The sequence below is a fragment of the Xyrauchen texanus genome, chromosome 41, assembly GCF_025860055.1.
Source record: "Xyrauchen texanus isolate HMW12.3.18 chromosome 41, RBS_HiC_50CHRs, whole genome shotgun sequence".
Taxonomy (NCBI): Eukaryota; Metazoa; Chordata; class Actinopteri; order Cypriniformes; family Catostomidae; genus Xyrauchen; species Xyrauchen texanus.
Window position 1 is genome coordinate 5,348,281 of NC_068316.1, and position 17,479 is coordinate 5,365,759.

General features: G+C 36.5%; 1 long non-coding RNA gene across 2 annotated transcripts in view; it reads left to right on the forward strand.

Annotated features, from left to right (window-relative positions):
* The window catches only part of LOC127634313 (uncharacterized), a 56,916-nt gene extending 39,562 nt beyond the window's left edge, over window positions 1–17,354 (forward strand). The window contains exons 4-8 of one of the 2 annotated variants that reach the window (XR_007969343.1): window positions 4,882–5,013; window positions 8,884–8,981; window positions 14,702–14,813; window positions 16,442–16,492; window positions 16,817–17,354. This is a non-coding gene — a long non-coding RNA (uncharacterized LOC127634313). Of the gene's footprint in view, window positions 1–4,881; window positions 5,014–8,883; window positions 8,982–14,701; window positions 14,814–16,441 lie in introns of both variants that reach the window. The other variant, XR_007969342.1, reaches the window with a different exon arrangement.
* The last annotated feature ends 125 nt before the right edge of the window (window positions 17,355–17,479 follow it).

A 17,479-nucleotide genomic window follows, 5' to 3' on the forward strand; every position in this document is an offset into this window, starting at 1 on the left:
GCCATGGAACAGCACCCCTGGAGCAGATATAGGGTCAAGGGCCCAACAGTGGTATCTTGGCAGTTCTGGGGCTTGAACCCCAGACTTTTCAATCAGTAACCCAAAGCCTTAACCGCTGAGCCACCACTGCCTTTATTGCACCGTTCTGAATATTTTCACTGGGTCAGTAGCTAATATGTTCAAAACAACCACTTCACTGCCTACTTAATGGAGTGGTATACCCCAAAAAATGATACTTCTGTCATAAAATCTTGATGTCTATTGTGTTTTCATGAGTGCTATGAGAGAAGCTTGTACACACTCATAAACGCACATCAGCCTTCAAAATATCCATTGAACTCAAACTCATTCTTCAAACTATGAATGAGATTTTTTCAACTATCAATCAACTGATTTGAGTTAATCAGAACCATTATGTACAATTTTGTCTTGGTGGAGTCCCAGCACCCAGTTTCTGCTATAGACTGAGCATCTAGCAGGGTCACATGGTTCCTTTATCAAAACAGACAGTATATATAATCAACATTCAAAACGAAATGTAATATTCTTCAAAATGTAATATCTTGCTACACCTCTGATCGTTTTTGGCCCTGTTATTAACCCCTGCCCTATAACCATTTGTCATATACATGGAGAAATCTTTTACTGATTTAATCAAATGTCAATGGATAAAATTACAGATAAAAACACAGTTAGGAAAATGGGGTCCAGATGTTATTTCGTGCTGATTTTAAATAAAAATATTTATTTGCTTCTTTCTTCTTTCTTTTTCTTTCTTTTATTTCTTTCTTTCCTTTTTTCTTTCTTTCTCTTGTTCTTTTCTTTCTTTTTTTCCCTTTATTTCTTTCTTGTTATTTTTTATTTTCTTTTTGTTTTCTATTTTCATTTCTTTCTATTTTTGTTTTTCTTTCTTTTAAATGTTTTTCTTGGCTTTTTTCCTGTTTTCTTTTCTTTTCTATTCTTTTCTCTCTGATGGTCTTTCGGTCAGTGTGTTTTTTCTGTCTTTCTATCTTTAGTAGGATGAATCTTTGATGCATCATTGCAGCTTTCTGGCCACTGTAGTTCACAAACAATGGCTGGTAAGTTTTTTTTTCATAAGCAATTTTTTTTTTAAAGAGCCCAAAACCTTAGATAACCATTTTTCATTGTAGCTATATCTTTGCGTACCACCTTGGCATGCCTGGAAAAAGTAATACATAGTCCATATGGCTTTGTCATTAGATTGTCTTCTCAAGAACCAACCATAACTGTTTTCCCAGCACGTTTGCCAAGTCTTCACTCCTCAGGGTATCCTCCACACAGTACACCTTTGGAACAGATTTTGGAAAGCTGCAAGCTTAGTTTAATGTTGACGTTGAACTTTGATAACCAGGGATTTATTTGTACTGGGTGACAAGTCAAGATTATGCACTGTGAGCTGCTTTCCAGGACAGTTTTTTTTGAAGGTGCGATTTTAGTTTTGTTTTGCTTTTTTTTTTTTTAGCTTTTGACATTGCATGCTTGCATAGGTCTATGTTTGAATTAGTTGTCTGGGAAACTGCAGCTCAAACAGGCTTGGGATGTTGACACATGTGTATATTATATACTGTATATGTGTGTGTGTGTACAGTTGAAGTCAGAAGTTTATATACACCTTAGCCAGATACATTTAAACTCAGTTTTTCACAATTCCAGAGATTTAATCGTAGTTAGGATCACTACTTTATTTTAAGAATGTAAAATGTCATTGTCCATTTGGAAGACCCATTTGTGACCGAGCTTTAATGTCCTGGCTGATGTCTTGAGATATTGCTTAAATATATCCACATAATTTTCCTTCCTCATGATGCCATCTATTTTGTGAAGTGCACCAGTCCCTCTTGCAGCAAATCACCCCCACAACATGATGCTGCACCCCCATGCTTCACGGTTGGGATGCTGTTCTTCAGCTTGCAAGCCCCACCCTTGGTGTTTATACTGGCATACTATTGTTTGTACATGAATGTGGTACCTTCAGGCGTTTGGAAATCACTCCCAAGGATTAACCAGACTTGTGGGTGTCCACAATTTGTTTCTGAGGTCTTGGTTGATTTCTTGTGATTTTCCCATGATGTAAAAATCAAAGAGGCACTGAGTTTGAAGGTAGGCCTTAAAATACATCCAAAGGTACACCTCCAGTTGATGCCAGTTAGCAAATTTGCCAATCAAAAGCTTATGGGCTATTTGCCTAAAGGCTTGACATCATTTTCTGGAAATTTCCAAGCTATTTAAAGGCACAGTTATCTTAGTGTATGTAAACTTCTGACCCACTGGAATTATGATATAGTCAATTAAAAGTGAAACAATCTGTCTGTAAACAATTGTTAGAAATACTTGTGTTATGCACAAAGTAGATGTCCTAAACGACTTGCCAAAATTATAGTTTGCTAATATGAATTTTGTAGAGTAGTTAAAAATTAGTTGTAATGACGTCTACCTAAATGTATGTAAAATTCTGACTTCAATGGTACATATATATATATATATATATACACCGATCAGCCTCAACATTAAAACCACCTGCCTAATATTGTGTCAGGGCCAACCCACATCTCAGAATTCTGAGATGATATTCTTCTCACCACAATTGTACAGAGCGCTTATCTCAGTTATCGTAGACATTGTCAGTTCGAACCAGTCTTGTCTACAGAACTGACCCTCACTGGATGTTTTTGTTTTTGGCACCATTCTGAGTAAATTCTAGTGTAACGTAATTTGATGGAAAGGAGGAGGCGAGAACCGGCTTGACAATAAATAAACTGAAACAAAAGTCACAAACACACACATGACGGACATGACCGTAAACGATCTCTCTCTCCCGCACAATCCTCCGCAGTCGGCCTTTATCCCTCTCGGAGGCTTGATTAGCCTGATAAGGGACCAGGTGTGTAGAATCACGACCCGGCCCCGCCCTCCACCCTGCCACATTCCTCCCTCGTTCTCTCAGGCAGGGGAGCCCTCAGCATGACGTACACCCCCCTTTCCCTGGGGGAAGGCGTGTCCGGAGCCCCATCTGCCGGCAGGTCATCCCTGTCTACCTGGATGAGGGAGGGGACAAGGGGAGGGAAACAGAAATAATAAAAATGGGGGGGTACTTCCTGTAACAGTGTAGTACCCCCCAAAAAAACACTGTCACATTTAAACGAGAGGGAAAAGGCCAATGCGGAGCGGCAGTGAGAGAGAGAGGAGAGAGAGAAAAAAAAAACACTCGCCAGTTCTCCGATACGCCGTAGCTTGTTCCTCGGCCACTCCTCCACCCTCTAACGGACGACAGCCGCGCCTCTCTGGGCGGATCAGAGGCAGTCCTCCAGCCCGTGGTGGACGGAATGCCCCGCCGCGTTCTTGGGGTACAGAAGGCGTCTCCCCCGCCCCTGGCAGCGGTTCACCCACTCCAGGCGCTCGGCAGCGAGCCCCTCCCCACTCGCGGTCGATGGTCTCAGACCCCGCGACTGGTAGAGGACTCCTCCGCCCTGGCAGCGGCCCTGCCTGCTCCAGGCGGTCGGTTAGGAGCCCCTTCTCTCCTCACGGTCGGCGGCCGTCCTCCGCTTCCAGGCGGCAGGGCTCCTCGTCCCCGGCAGATGGCCGCGGCTGCTCTGTTTGGGTGGACGGTAGTGGCGAGAACTCTACTACGGCGTATCCCTCCTCCTTCCCAGATTTCGGCACCAGTGTAACATAATTTGATGGAAAGGAGGAGGCGAGAACCGGCTTGACAATATAAATTATATTTTAATTATAAACTGAAACAAAATACACAAACACACACATGTCTGTAAACGATCTCTCTCTCCTGCACAATCCTCCACAGTCGGCCTTTATTCCTCTCGGAGGCTTGATTAGCCTGATAAGGGACCGGGTGTGTAGAATCACGACCCGGCCCTGACTCCGCCCTGCCACATCTAGAGACTGTTGTGCATAAAAATCCCAGGAGATCAGCAGTTACAGAAACACTTAAACCAGCCCATCTGGCACCAACAATCATGCCACGGTGGAAATCACTGAGGTCACATTTTTTCCCCATTCTGATGGTTGATGTGAACATTAACTGAAGCTCCTGACCCGTATCTGCATGATTTTATGCACTGCAATGCTGCTGCATGATTTGGCTAATTAGATAATCGCACGGATGATTGTTGTTGCCAGACTGGCTGGTTTGATTATTTCTACAACTGCTGATATTCTTGAATTTTTATGCACTATGGTCTCTAGAATTTACTCCGAATGTCATGAAACACTTACACCACCTTTAATTTGTCATTAAAGTAAGATTTTCTCATACAAAATATAATTTTCTTCTTTTTATTTTGGGGGTGAAATTAATTAGATTTACCAATGAATGCAAAGATTTTTTGGTAACACTTTACAGTAAGGTTCCATTTGTTAACATTAGTTAACAATATTGGTTAATATGATCTAACAATGAAAATTACTTTTACAGCATTTATTAATCGTGGTTAATGTTAATTTCAACAAAGTAATACATTAAAAAAATCAAAAGTTGTATATATTAACATTAGTTAATGCACTATGAACTAACATGAATTACATGATATAACAATAACAATAGCATTTGTATTAATTAACATTAACTAAGCTTAACAAATTTTATCAAATATATATTCATATTTAGTTCATGATACTTAATGCATTAACTAATGTTAACTAATGCAACATTATTGTAAAGTGTTACTGCTTTTGCTTGACTGTTATTTTTAAAAGGCTCAATGCTAGTGAATGGAAGCCATTCAAGTTTAAATTCTCTATGGTTGCTTTAACTGTTTTGAGATCCGTAATGTTGTCTTTCTTCAGGACTGTGTCTGTAGAACATGCTGTGACATAACGGCACTGGTCCTTTTTCAAAACCAGGTCAGATATTCTGCTGGGAGCAGACAGTGATCCAACTGGTATTAGAAGATCCATGTTTCTCCATTTCCCAGTCCATAATACTGGAGCACCTCAGTCCAGAGACAATCCCATACTCTCTCTGCACTATAACAGGTTGGTACATTCCTCCTAAAGCTTCCTCGTTTTCCAAGATTGGTACGTTCCAGCCTGACAGAACAGAATCTCAGGGGGGTAGAACATGTTTGTCCACTTAAACGAAACCAGTTGTTTCTTTGCCCTGGTTATGTTCTTGATGCTTTGTTAGGGATCTTCTTATGGTTGTCATTTATTTTTATTCTCTATTCCTCTATAAAGCCCTTTTTCTGTCTCATGTTGAAGTAGAGTTGTCTGTTTGCCTAGTTTTAAGATATAATTGTCTTATTTTGTTACAAAGTGTTCTGTTCTTTTTCTTATTAGATTATTTGAACTCATGCAAACTGACGCAATGTCAATGTGGAGAGAATTCACTACCAATGAATTACGGCAATTTATAGTGTTTCTATGCACGCACTATCTACATTATTTTAGCGCTCAGTTTTCAAAAGAAACTATGGAAATCAGGTAACGGCGCACAGGTACCCACAAAATTAGTGCTGGATTGAAATGAGCAGACTACCGTGATCTGGCATACTTAACTGGGGCTGTACAGTACAGCAAATCTGATTTTAAAACACATCTTTAGAGACTATAAACAGAATCACATTGATAATAATGAGAATTACCAAAAAAAAAATTTAAAAATGCTTTATGAAAATGAGAATTTCAGGGGGTGGTTAATTAATTGTCATGGAAATAGGCTTATCTTATGATAAATATAATGTATTTTAGTGTAAGTTTGAGTTTGGGAGTGAAATGAATTGTATCCTTGACATGTTTTCATGAGTTTCGCCCATCATGTAATGCATTAAAGATTCTGCTTGTGATTGGCAAATGCCAGAAGTCGACTAAAGATGCTCTGTTTGAGTAACCAGCCCAACAAAGGACCATTGGCTCAACCAATGGCATGAGTTTGGACGGGACCATCTGTTTTCCACCCAATGGCAGGGGAATGGTGTTTGAGAAACCTGTGTGAAAACAGTATCTGCATTCCGATTAGCATAGGCTACTTCTGCTCAATTCTACACTATTTTGTTGTGTAAGTAGTGCGAGAAGTGTTCATACTGAAAAATGCAACTAGAAGTGTACTACGAGTTCCCTTATGATGTACTTTTTCAATCTAAATAATGCTGTTTGAGTGTTGTACACTTCATGCACTCACCCCACGCTGTGTGAATATATGTTTGTTATTTGAAATATACCGTGCTAAAACTAGCAGAAACACATTATGTGCATTTGAAATGTCACTTCCAACAGCTAAAAAATGGTGCATACTTCTGTGTTGTACAAAAGCATTTGTATTCTGTTCGAGACGAAACTACCCTTTGAATATTCATACACTTTAGTGTATAGTACAAGTGCACTGTGTAGGGCGTTATTTGAGACACAGCTAGTCATTATTTTCTAGGGCTGTCAATTAAGTTTTTAATCAAATTAATTCCACAATATTTATAATAATTAATTGAATAATCGCATATGTAAATCAAGAGAGGCACTCGAATAACAATAATTATATAGATATGATTAAATAATTAGAAAGCAGTGTTAATCTCTTCAACAAATTAATGACGAAAACGTTCCTTGAAGAAGGTTTTTTTTTATTTCGTTAACGAATACGAGACAAAAGAAATAATACACATCATGACGATAATTAAAACTGGTGATGAAAATATGAAAAGAAAAAATAACACGGCAAGAAATTAACATTGCAAGAGATAAACAGAAAAAGGAACATCTAGTAAAACCGCTGTTGAAGAAGTTATTATATATGGATTCATCTAATCCAATAATATAGCCTAGTTGGGGATTCCCGCTCAAACTGCCTGACTTGAACGCACTGAACAACGAAACCGCTTTAAAATGTGTTAATTACCTCACTCAAACACATTCCATTTAGATATGAGATTAATCACTATATCTACAACATATATGTAAAATTACCAGTTACATCAGCACAGATAATGAAGTGAATAAACAGGTGAACTTGAACTAAGTTACATGCTATTCATAATATGCGTAACTTGCGTTGTGAATACGCTGTTTCTGTAAAAACACGCTACACGCAATGCGAGATATCCTAACTGGCTAAACACAAAACATTAATAGCAGTCTCTAAAGCTTGAAGTAGCTATTCAGAATACAGTAGGATAACTTCTAAAGACTCGCTAATACTTCTGTATATTAATTAATTGATATTATTTTAGGAGTTCAGTGTTTTACAACAAGCACAGTTGTGCAGTATTTTGTTACGTTTGATGCAATAAAGTTTAAAGATTTAATTAAGAATGTTTATAAATTTTTTCTAAATATTTTAATATTTGATTAAATTTTGGTTTGTTACAGTTTGACACATGTTTTTGTCATTTTGCACGTTATCACCAACTAAAAGACATCATAAAAGACAGTTTTGTTGACTAAAATTTTCATTTTAGTCTGAGTGAATGAATATGACATGACGAAATATTGACAAATTTTAAAGGACATTTTTGTCAAAACACTGAAACTAGGACTAAAACCAATATTTATTTATTTTTTATCAAATGTAAACTGTTATAAAGTTACATTTAAATAACTATAAATATGAAGTTTATTACAAATATAATATTTCAGATAATTAAAATGCATTACATTTTTGCATCAGACCAGTAAAGCTTTGATAGGACAATTCAAAAAGTGGCATTAGAAGTCAATATATTATTTATTTCCATATTATTGAACATAAGATTATCATTGTCCGACATGCCACAGTAATCCATTTTGCAACTCAATTCTTCAATCTGTCCGGAATATACATTTATTACAAGGGCTTTTCTAAGGACGCATCAATGTACACATGTGTCTGACGGATGCTTTTGGAGCATCTCACTTTGGTTGCGTTGCATCATAAACACTGCTTTTTTTAGGTTGCTTAGACGAGTTAAACGTAGTTTAAAACGTAAACACATATCGAGATCCCTGTATTTGGAATTGTGTTCCGTCCAGCGTTCTGAACTGCTGTCGCTAGTTTGGTTTGTGCTCTGTACAGCTGCACGTTGCCTATACAGCCGGAGTTTTGCTTACTGCCCCCTGCTGAAAATAGTTGGTACTTAAAGCTTGAATTGCTCCGATTAATGTGTTATTTGCCATTATTTTGAGATATCTGGCACTCAGAGATAGATGTTGTGTCTCTGTGGCTGTTTCGAACTGCAGATAAGTTCAAGCACAAATGATCTGCTGCAGTGGACAGAACTTTATTCTTTGGCTGCTTGCCTGATTCTCCTCCAGAGAGCAGAGATTCATGCAGGGGTCTTATCTCTCTGGGTGTTGTGTTTTATGTAAGACAGATATGTGTTTGTGTTCTGTGTGTTACTGGTATTCTTATGTTATTTGTCAATGCTAGTTGAGTTGATGGACAGATTTACATTTCTCTGTAGAGAAATTGATTTATTTCTCATATTATTATATTATTTTGATTTATTTCAATATATATAATTGTTCATACTTAGGTCAGAGATTCATTCTCAACCCCTAAGTATTAGACTTTGGTGTATAACACATTTCACACTGTTTGTACTATTTCAAATAGCAGCAATAAGGACAATTTTTGTTAACGTGCCGTAATTAATTTCAAGATTATACCATTTTACGTTGATTTTATGATTAAGGCCAAATCCAAAGGTCTAATAATAGCTGTAAGCACTTACTAATTAAAAACCTGTAAATGGAAAAATGTAGTTATTACTGTGTTAATAGCTAACCCAGTTATGTCTATTTACTGTGTTTATAACCAGTGCTGTATAACAACACATGACTGTTTCAGTTAATAACACAGTGAATGTTTTAGTAAGTTTTAAGTGCAGAATTTACATGGTTTTAATGAATGTGTGATATGCATATGTCAATATTCAGGTGTTATTGTTGGATGAAGTGGATGAAAGCACAGCCTTCTCTTGGCCTACCTGCTGCCGATGTGAGAGTTGCCTTTTACTGACGACTTGAGAACAACAGTAAGTCCAAAGTTCTGTTGCAGAACACTTCTTGGTCCAAACCGGCAAACTTTAAAGACCAGATACACTCCTTTTTAAGTACCCACCTTGTAGTCTGCAGCAGGGATGGGCAGACATATTAAAGGCAGTTTGAGAGGAATCATTTACTACAAGGAAGAGCGTCATTATGTTAAAGCACTAATTGCAGTGCCTACAGACATAATTACTTTTCGGAGCCAAATCTGAAAATTCCCCATGAGTCATCTTGTAAAATGAGATGTTTATTGTGTATGATAAAAGTTAAATTTTTCTCTTTGTTCTATTAACTTATTGTAAGTATTAAGCGGTAAGTTACATGTAATTGTAATTGAAGTAAAGAGTAAAAAAGTAATACAAATTAAAATAAATGTACAAATAAAAAAAATGTAAACAGTAATTGAGCTTCACAAAATCATTAAAGACATTTTTCAGCTTCTCTGTAGCAGTTTATGTATTCCCTAAAATCTACTTATAATGAGCACTGGAAAAAAAGACTAGTAAGATTTTACACACAGTTTTTCTAAGTAAATTTGAATGGTAAATGGTCTGCACTGATATAATGCCTTTTTAACCTTAGTGGTTATCAAAGCACTTTACACTGTGACACATTCACCCATTCACACACACATTCATATACCAATGACTGCAGAACTGCCATGCAAGGTGCTAGCCTGACATTGGGAGCAACTTGGGGTTCGGTGTCTTGCCCAAGGACACTTCGGCATGTGGAGTCATGTGGGCCGGGAATCAAACCACCAACCCTGCGATTAGTGGATAACCCGCTCTACTACCTGAGCCACAGCCGCCATGTTTGGTATAATGGTATAATGGTATAACATCAAGTTAAACGTGACTTAACTTCATGACACAGTATTGATTAAAGTGAGTAAATTTGAACACTTTTTAACACTTAAGCAAACTTAAATATTTCAGTTAATACAAAAACTTTTCAACAATCAAATCAACAATAAGAACGGTGGTAATAAACTTGCAAACAGTGAAACCATGCAAGATCATTAATTATTCAAGCCCTGTGCATGCTGGGAATACAAGTAAAATTTACTTTTTTTACTTACCTGTGAAATTTACTCAAATTAGCCAACAAATATGATGGTGCATTGTAAAAAAAACAAACAAAAAAAAAACAATCATAAGACAGAGCATCCATTTTTACTTGTTTAAGTACAATTGTAGAATTTACTTAATATATTCAAGTTCATGATTTAAATTATTCAGTGTTGAAAGTACTTAATCTTTTCTGCTATATTTACTTCACTTATAGTTACTTTTTTTCAGTGTTTCTTGTGCCAAAAACAAATTTTGTTCTCGTCACTCTCTCTCTGACCCTTACAATGAACCAGGGGCCGGATTCAGGAAAATCAAGAAATAAAATGACGTTTTTAAAAAAGTTCTTAGGATAAATTATACAACCCCAATTCCAAAAAAGTTGGGATGGTATGAAAAATGCTAAAAAATAAAAGGAGTGATATGTCAATTATATTCATCATTTGCTATATTGAAAGCACCACAACTACACATTATATGATGTTTTACCTTTTGAATTTTATTTTAATTTTTTTTTAAATGTATGGTAATTTCAAATCAGATGATTGCAACACTCCAAAAAAGTTGGGACGGGGCAATTTAAGACTAACAACAACATGACGAGTTGAAATAATAAGTCAAATTGTGTCATGGTACTTTATACTGTATAAGAAGCCTCTAAAAACAGCATTGTCATTCAAGAGCAAGGATTGCTCAAGACTTGTCAATTTTGCCAACAGCAAATAATCCAGCACTTTGAGAACAAGGTTCCCTAAAGACAAATTGGAAGGATTTTGAGCATTTCACACTCTACAGTGCACAATATAGTAAAAACTCAGTGCGTAGAGGGCAAGACGAAAACCACTTCTGAATGCGTGTGACCTCTGATCCCTCAGACATCACTGTCTTAAACAATAATTCATCAGTAATGGATATCATGAACATGGGCTTGGGATTACTTTAGTAAACCTTTGTTAGTCAACACCACTTGCTGCTCCATCCACAGATGCAAGTTAAGACTTTACTAAAGGAGAAGCCATCTATCAAGACTATCCAGAAGCGCTGCTGACACTTCTGGGCTCGGTCTCATCTTAGATGGAAAGTAGAACAGTGGAAATGTGTTTTTTGGTCCGATGAGTCCACATTTCAAATAGTTTTTGAAAAACACAGACGTCGTGTTTTCCGGGCCAATGAGGAAAATAATCATCCAAGCCGTTATCAACGTCAGATCCAAAAGCCAATGTCTGGATGGGCCAGGGGTGTATCAGTGCCCATGGCATGGGCAACTCACACATCTGTGAAGGCACCATTAATTCAGACAGATAAAGGTGAAACTCGAAAAATTAGAATATCGTGCAAAAGTTCATTAATTTCAGTAATTCAACTTAAAAGGTGAAACTAATATATTATATAGACTCACTACAAGCAAAGTAAGATATTTTAAACCTTTATTTGATATAATTTTTATGATTATGGCTTACAGCTTATGAAAACCCCAAATTCAGAATCTCAGAAAATTAGAATATTGTGAAAAGGTTCAGTATTGTAGGCTCAAAGTGTCACACTCTAATCAGCTAAACACCTGCAAAGGGTTCCTGAGCCTTTAAATGGTCTCTCAGTCTGGTTCAGTTGAATTCACAATCATGGGGAAGACTGCTGACCTGACAGTTGTGCAGAAAACCATCATTGACACCCTCCACAAGGAGGGAAAGCCTCAAAAGGTAATTGCAAAAGAAGTTGGATGTTCTCAAAGTGCTGTATCAAAGCACATTAATAGAAGGTTAAGTGGAAGGGAAAAGTGTGGAAGAAAAAGGTGCACAAGCAGCAGGGATGACCGTAGCCTGGAGAGGATTGTCAGGAAAAGGCCATTCAAATGTGTGGGGGAGCTTCACAAGGAGTGGACTGAGGCTGGAGTTACTGCATCAAGAGCCACCACACACAGGCGGGTCCTGGACATGGGCTTCAAATGTCAAACGTCTTACCTGGGCTAAAGAAAAAAAGAACTGGTCTGTTGCTCAGTGGTCCAAAGTCCTCTTTTCTGATGAGAGCAAATTTTGCATCTCATTTGGAAACCAAGGTCCCAGAATCTGGAGGAAGAATGGAGAGGCACAAAATCCAAGATGCTTGAAGTCCAGTGTGAAGTTTCCACAGTCTGTGTTGGTTTGGGGAGCCATGTCATCGGCTGGTGTTGGTCCACTGTGCTTTATTAAGTCCAGAGTCAACGCAGCTGTCTACCGGGACATTTTAGAGCACTTCATGCTTCCTTCAGCAGACAAGCTTTATGGAGATGCTGACTTCATTTTCCAGCAGGACTTGGCACCTGCCCACACTGCCAAAAGTACCAAAACCTGGTTCAATGACCATGGTATTACTGTGCTTGATTGGCCAGCAAACTCGCCTGACCTGAACCCCATAGAGAATCTATGGGGCATTACTAAGAGAAAGATGAGAGACATGAGACCAAACAATGCAGAAGAGCTGAAGGCCGCTATTGAAGCATCTTGGTCTTCCATAACACCTCAGCAGTGCCACAGGCTGATAGCATCCATGCCACGCCGCATTGAGGCAGTAATTAATGCAAAAGCGGCCCAAACCAAGTACTGAGTACATATGCATGATTATACTTTTCAGAGGGCCGACATTTCTGTATTTAAAATCCTTTTTTTTATTGATTTCATGTAATATTCTAATTTTCTGAGATTCTGAATTTGGGGTTTTCATAAGCTGTAATCCATAATCATCAAAATTATATCAAATAAAGGCTTGAAATATCTTACTTTGCTTGTAATGAGTCTATATAATATATTAGTTTCACCTTTTAAGTTGAATTACTGAAATTAATGAACTTTTGCACGATATTCTAATTTTTCAAGTTTCACCTGTATGTACAAATTTTGGAGCAACATATACTTCAATCCAGCTCCATTTTTTCCAGGGATGTCCTGTAATTTTCCAGCAGGACAACTTGAAACCACATACTGCCCTGATTACAAGTGCATGGCTGTGTGAGCAGAGAGTGCTGGTGCTAGATTGGCCCACCTGCAGTCCTGACCTGTCTCCAATTGAGAATGTGTGGCGTGTTATTAAGCGCTTTAGATGGCAATGAAGACCCTGTACAATTGTGCAGCTAAAGACCTACATAATGGATGAATTGGGGAAAATTCCACTTTCAAGTTTGTGGCTAAATGCATAATAAGTGTTATTAGAAGACATGGTGATGTTTCACAGTGGTAAACACTCGACTGTCCCATATTTTTTGGAGTGTGTTGCAATCATCTGATTTGAAATTACTGTAAAAAAACAAAACAAAAACAAAAAACAATGAAATTCACAAAGTAAAACATCATGCAATGTTTAGTTGTAGAGCTTTCATTACAGCAAAGGGTGAATATAATTTACAAATTACAAATGTTTGTTTTTATTAGCATTTTTCATACTGTCCCAACTTTTTCAGAATTGGGTTGTAAGAAGTTTGGGTCCCACTTTACATTAGGTGTCTTTAACTACTATGTACTAACATTAATATACATACAGTACAATGTATTTATTAACTTCATGTTGTTTTGCAAAATTCTCACAAGATTCACATTTGCTGTTACTGTGGTTGAGGTACAGGTAGGGTTAGGTTTAGATTTAGTGTTAAGGTTAACAGTGTAACTATTTAATTAAATATAGGTACTTTAAATGTTAGTACAAGGTAACAATATCTATTTACATAATAAGTACATCAAACATATTAAATGTTTAAGTAAATAGACACTTAAAAAAGACACTTAATATTAAGTGGGTCCGAAGTTAGTAAGCAGGTATCTAGCAATAACCATTGACAGTTTAAGAAAAAGGCTTTTATTTTTATTTATTTTTTAGAATGCAAAAAAAACTAACTAATACAAAAGCTTTTTTCTGAAGTTAGAAAATATAAAGAAAAAAATAATTGGAGGAATTTTATTCTTACTAATGTTTTGTGAATCTGGACCCATGCTGGTTTTGTTACTGTATCTTTAAGACTGTTATGATTTGCTGACATCTTTGCATATGAAATGAGCAACAATATCCACTCCACATTGGCGAATACTAAATAAGGGTTTTAGGTAAATGTGTAACATTCGTTGTGAATGTTAACTGTAACTCTTTTTAAAAACAAGGAAATCCTGTAAATTCTGATGGCCCCATTAAGTACATTTTGGATTGCCAGATGCATTTCTATTGATGACTTGTGTTTGTTCAGAGTTAATATGTAACATGCCTCTTAGCCATCACTTTGAGTACAAAAACAACTCAACGCGTGGCTAAACTGTGTTCACATTCTGGTTGAACTTGAACTTTTGAGTTCCCAAAAATGACAATCTGTTATCATTTGCTCTCCATCGTGTTTTTCAAAACCTGTTTGACCTACTTTCTTTCGTGGAACACAAAATTATTATGTTGGTCTCAGTCACCATTCACTTACAATGAAAGTGAATGGTGACTGAGACTGCATTCTGCCTGACATCTCCTTTTGTGTTCCACAGTAGAAAGTCATACAGGAACAACATGAGGGAGAGTAAATGATGACAGAATTTTCCTTTTGGGGTGAGCTATCCCTTTAAACTGAAATGGACAATAAACAACTTAAAAGCAACAATAAAGATTGCACTTATATTGGTGTTTTTTTCTAGGAAAGGATTTCTTTGTTTAAAGTGTGGAACAATGATGGAGGAACCAGCCACAAAGATGCAGTTAGAAGTGTGTTTGAGCTGTCCCTTACTAAGCTGTACTGTCAAAATCAAGGTGAGATGACTTAAAAATGTTGATTATTCATGTGGATCAGAAATGATTCTGGTCTAAAGCAGTTATTGAAAGCATAATTGTAATGTAAACATCTGCATTCTGCAGAATCTGTATGATTTTTAACTTTTTTTAATCAGAGAGATCATGAATATTTCCTTTTTTTATTAATTACTGCCAAAATTAAGTTATTTGACATAAGATATTTACATATATCACACAGGACAAAGTAATAACTGAATTAATACATTTTGTTTATTAAAGTGATAGTTCACCCAAAAATTGTAATTCTCTCATCATTTACTCACTTTCAAGCATCCCAGATGTGTATGACTTTCTTTCATTTGCAGAACACAAATGAAGATTATTATAACGGCATTTCAGCTCTGTAGGTCCATACAATGCAAGTGAATAGTGACCAAAACTTTGAAGCTCCAAAAATCACACAAAGGCAGCATAAAAGTAATCCATATGACTCCAGTGGTTTAGTATTTGTCTTCTGAAGAGATGCAATAGCTTAGAGTGAGAAAAAGATCAATATATTATTTTACTATAAATCTCCACTTTCACTTTCACATTCTGAAAGATTTATAGTGAAAGAATAACTTACATATTGGTCTGTCTCTCACCCACAACTATCAAATTATTTATAAAGACAGATTTAATGATTGGAGTCATATGGATTACTTTAATGTTGCCTTTATGTGATTTTTGGAGCTTCAAAGGTCTGGTCACATTCACTTATATTGTATGGACCTACAGAGCTGAAATATTCTTCAAAACATTTTGTTTGTGTTCTGCAGAAGAAAGAAAGTCACATCTGGGATGGCATTTCATTTTTAGGTGAACTATAGCTTTAAGCATCAATGTCTGTAGAGCAAAAAAAATTATAAAAATAATTTTGATATCTAATTTTAAAGAAAATGCTGTACTTGCAGATTCTGAAGGGTATGTGAACTTAGCACAACTGTACATGTCAAATCGTGTTACAATTATGAACTCATTGAAGAAGCAGAAGCTATCATGATTTATCACCTCGTTCGTGATAAAACACCTTCGCCTTGAGTTTATCTTTATTTGGTTTTATTCCCTGGAAGTTTTAGAGATAGTGTTAGGCCTTATTTATGAGACAGATTTCACAAGATATCTCCTATGCGGTATCAGAAATGTTCACCTGAGTAAAATAGTTGAGTTTGTGGCAACAAAGCTGCCATTTTAGACCACTACATTTCTGAAATAAACCTCATAAAAAATCAACAAATGTTGATTTATTATTTTCTTAGAATGTCATATTGTCTGTAATACTTGCTTATATTGACATTTCATTAAAAAGCCTCAGCAGGATGTGTTGAAAAAGTATAAAGCAAGAATGCGTTTTGATAAAAGAATTATTGCATTTACATGAATGAAGCTCTAAAGATGATTCTGTCAAACACTGTTATACAGCACAAGTCAAGTGCAGATTTCCCAAGAGAGTTGATTAGAGACGGTCAGACAGGGTTTATTTCCTAAGGCCCGGAAATTGTTTTCTGTCATGTCTCTGTGTGTCAACAGAAAACATTATGGTTTTGTCGTTTGTTTTATTTCTGCCACATTTTATGATATTAATGGTTGCATGCATGTGTTTACAGTTGCAGCAAAATACTATAATGTCTCTCCTAAACTCAACAAGATGTAGATAGGTAAGCTTTTTGACTGTTACACTCCTCTGCAACTGACTTATATTTGTCTCTGCAAATTATAAGATGGGGTAGAAGGTATTTTTACTTCAAAAATGGCATACATCACCCTTAAGGTAAAACCTCATATTCACACTATCTTTATGCCTTCAAGAATCTTCCAACAACACGTGAAACTGTCAATCGTTTTGATTTCTTTAGGTATAATGAATGAATACACCTGTACTAGTCTTAATCATTGTTATCACAATTGTGCTTACATTGAATTACAGTGCATAACTGACGGTTAAATGTCAGCTTTTAATGTTGTATTTCTTTGCCTTAAAGGGTTGCAGTTTGGATAATGTTCTTGGGATGGAGATCGGACCTCTTGATGCCTTCGTCCATGTCGTCAACCAAAGTCACATTGTTTGGATGGGTCGAGCATTTGACCTACACCGACTTGCACACTTATTTGCCGTTATTGTTCAAAAAGGGTAATATGTCAACATTGTGTACCCTAATTCCAAATTGATGTAGGGGAAAGGAAGCAAGCTTCTATTTACAAATATAGTTTAACTGTGTGCTACCTGGACCAAATTACTTTTTGAATGTTGGCCATTCTGTACCCTTTAGTTACCAAACTAGAAATGCAAAACTATTATTAGTAGTATGAAAGATACTAATGTGATGTCCAATATAAGCTAATTTAATGACTTTCAATTGCTATGCCATCAATCAAACACCAGCTACGTTTCTGATTTAGTTCTATTATTTGTAGAAATAAGTTCATGTTTCTGGTCTGTATTACAGATTTGTTTACTACTGTCTATGAACTGTTTGTCAAATTTGCATTGTTGAAATAGTTTAGTTTTTATAAAACTAATAAATCTTATTTAGTGTTTTTGCACTATTTACTTGATTTTTTCCCAATTGCTACAACACATGGTCCCACTGTGGTGTTCAATTTTGACAGCTACACATTTCCGGGAGCCACGCCCCTTAAACCCG